The 3,421-nt window shown below is 36.2% G+C and overlaps 1 protein-coding gene across 1 annotated transcript in view; it reads right to left on the reverse strand.

Annotated features, from left to right (window-relative positions):
* The window catches only part of CATSPERB (cation channel sperm associated auxiliary subunit beta), a 171,534-nt gene that overhangs the window by 74,314 nt on the left and 93,799 nt on the right, over window positions 1–3,421 (reverse strand). The window lies entirely within an intron of this gene.

Consider the following 3,421-nt stretch of genomic DNA (forward strand, 5'->3'; position numbering starts at 1 on the left):
CTAACACCACACTGTTGATTTATAGTATCATCCTTGGCATCCATCAAGTGCCCACATATGTATACGTCTATTCTGCTGACCTGTGTGAATGAATAGTTTATTCTGATCCACTGGTCAATCTGTCTAGTTCTGTGTAAACACCACATTGTGTTAATTACTATGGCTTTGTAAGACAACGTAATATCTGGTAGAAGTTCTCCACCTAGCTGTTCTACAAAAATTCTTCAGCTATTCTTAAACCTTTGCATTCCGTATATATTTTAGAATCTGCTTGTAAGTTCCATAAAACAATCCAACCTTTTGGATTTTCATTGGATTGTACTGAATCTACATTTCAATTTAAATTAACACCTGAAAAGATCGAGAGTCTTCCAATCTATAAACCTGTTTAAGTCTTAATGTTTTTCAGTTAAGTTTTATAACTTTCCCATAAAAGTGAGGATGGTGTGACTTCATCTCACGTACTTTGGACATATGATCAGGAGGGACCAGTCCCTGGAGAAGGACCTCATGATTGGTAAAGTAGAGGGTCAGCAAAAAGGAGGAAGACCTCCAATGACATGGATTGACACAGTGGATGCAACGATGGGCTCAGCCATGGCAGCAGCTGTGATGGTGATGCAGGACCAGAAAACGTTTTGTTCTGTTGTGCATGGGGTTGCTGTGAGTAGGAATTGACTCAAGAGCAGCACCCAACAACAGCAACAACACATTGATTGACTTTCACTTGTGGAACCACCTTTGCATTTTTGGGAAAAATCCTACTTGGTTATGGTGGGTAATTCTTTTGATATTTTGTTGAATTTGGTTTTGTAGCCTTTTGTTGAAAATTTTGCCTTGTATATTCATTCATAAGGGAAATTGGCCTGTAGTTTTCTTTTCTTGTTATGCCTTTGTCTTTGGTATTAGAGCAATGTTGGCCTCATAGAATGAGTTAGTTAGTGTTACTTCCTCTTTTATTTCTTTGCAGAGTTTGACAAGGATTGGTATTCATTCATTTTTAAATGTTTGTTAAAATCCGCCAGCAAAGTCATCTGTTCCTTCTCTTTCTTTGGGTGGTTCTTCGGTTACCTAATGCTGCTTTGACAGCAATATACCACTAATGGGATGCCTTTAACAAACAGGAGTTTATTCTTTTATAATTTCAGAGGCTAGAAGTACGAGTTCAAAGTGGATGGACTATTTTATATATGTTACACCTAATTGGTTGATAGTATTGTTAGAATCCTCTATTTCCTATTTATTTTCTGCCTGGTTTTCTATTCATTATTGAAAGTGGAGTACTGAGGTCGGTCTCCAATGATTATTATATAACTGTGTATTCCTCTTTTCAATTCTTCAAATTGTTTTGGCTTGGTATATTTTGGAATTCTATTGTTGTGTATGTATAGGTTTATAATCATAACTTTTTGATGGATTTAATATTTTATCAATATATACTTCTTTGTATCTTCCAACCTTTTTTCATTTCTTTTTATTTTTTTCTTTCCTGACAATAATATAGCCACCTCATAGCTCTTTGGAGTTTATATTTGCATGGATTATCTTTTTCCATCCTTTTTCTTTCAACTTCCATTTGTCTTTTTATCTAAAGTGTCTTTTATGGAGTATATAGATTGATCATTTTTTTTCTATCCATTCTGCCAATCTCTGCCTTTAAACTGGAGAATTCAATCCATTTACATTTAAAGTAATTACTGATAAGAAGTTACTTCGGGCATTTAGCTATTTGTTTTGCATATATTTTATCTGTTTTTGCTCCTCAATTCTTCCACTACTGACTTCCTAAAAAAAACTTAGTTGAGTTTTGTATTATAGGCATTCCCCTGATTATGAATGAGTTCTATTCCTAAATCTGTCTTTAACTTGCATTTGTACATAAAGTGGACGTTAGATATAGTTCATATTTAATATCAGTTAGTCAAATGTTTGTCTTCATATATAGTGTACCTTTCTATGCATAAGAAACATTAAACATTTTCAGATACATTAAGACATATTTAACATATAATTATAGTGATAATAATAATAATGTTTTAATGCATGTCTCAAAGTAGTGCTCATTATAAGTACCTTGAATTTTTAATACAATAGGCTTTACCAGGATTGGTTCGTAATTATGGATTGCATGTAAATTGGATGTTTGTAACATGGGGATTGCCTGTATATTGTTTTGATTTCCTTCTTCTTTTCCATTCTGTGTCTTTTTACTTATTTTCTTATTTTCTTGGTGATTTCAGTTAACATCTTAAAATTGTAACAAGCTAATTTGAAGAATAAGAACTGAGTTTCAATAGTGTGCCAACAGTACTCCTATGCATTGCCTTTCCACCCTTTTATATTGTTACTCTTACAGATTGCATCTTTATACGTTGTGTGACCATTAGCATATATTGTAAAACCTGTGAGAGCTGGAACCTGTGTAAGACAGAAACCTGCCCAAGAAGGAAAATGCAAATATCTTCTGCTAATAGAGAGAATCATGGAAAAGTGGTAAGGCTGCACCCAGTCAAATGCAGAAAACTTGTGAGACCTGGAAAAACAAAGCAGTCTCATCAAGTTTAACTCTTATAGGTTTTAGTGTATTTATAATTATTGTTTTATGAATTTACTTTTTATATTTATTTATTTAAAATTTTGCTTTGGGTGCAAATTTACAAAGCAAATTTGTTTTACATTCAACAGCTCATGCACATTTGATTTCACACCCCGATTACCATCCCCAACCATAACAAACTCTCCTCCCCTCCTCCCTGTAACTATCTCGTCCCTTTAACTCTTCTTAACTTTGCACTCCTGTCTGTCCAGCTTTCCCCCTATGTGAATACTGCCCCTCTTATGTCTCTAAGGGGCAGATTGACCTAAGGGGTGCATCTCCCTAGAGTGGGTGGGTGCATCAACCTGGGGTAGGTGTTCTGCATGTAGGTCTTTCTACTGTTGGGCTGAGAACGAATCCATGGAAGTGAGCCCATTTCTAGGCCTGAAGGGTAAGCCAAGGCCATAGTCTCAGGGGTTCCACCAGTCTCTATCCTACCAGTAATTCTGGTCATTTTTGTGGTTTTGAATTTTGTTGCACATTTTTCCTCCCACTCTATCCAGGATCTCCAGTTTTGACCCCTTTCTGAGTGGTTGGGATTGGTAGCTGGGCACCATCTAATTCTTCCGGTTTGGGGTCATGGTCCATCTTATCCTTGAACTAATTGTTTCCAGATGCCTTTGAGCTCTGGGGGCATAGTGTCTAAGGCACTTGACTGCTAACCAGAAGGCTGGCAGTTCAAATCCACCAGCCACTCCTTGGAAAGAAGGTTGGGCAATCTACTTCCATAGTGATACTGCCTTGAAAACCCAAGGAGGAGTTGCTATGAATGTGATACAACTCAATGGCAGTGAGTTTGGTTTGGTTTGGAGTTTTGATTTTCTT

This window comes from Orycteropus afer, unplaced genomic scaffold, assembly GCF_000298275.1.
Source record: "Orycteropus afer afer isolate SDZICR_OR568_19922 unplaced genomic scaffold, OryAfe1.0 scaffold00127, whole genome shotgun sequence".
In the NCBI taxonomy this organism is placed as follows: domain Eukaryota; kingdom Metazoa; phylum Chordata; class Mammalia; order Tubulidentata; family Orycteropodidae; genus Orycteropus; species Orycteropus afer.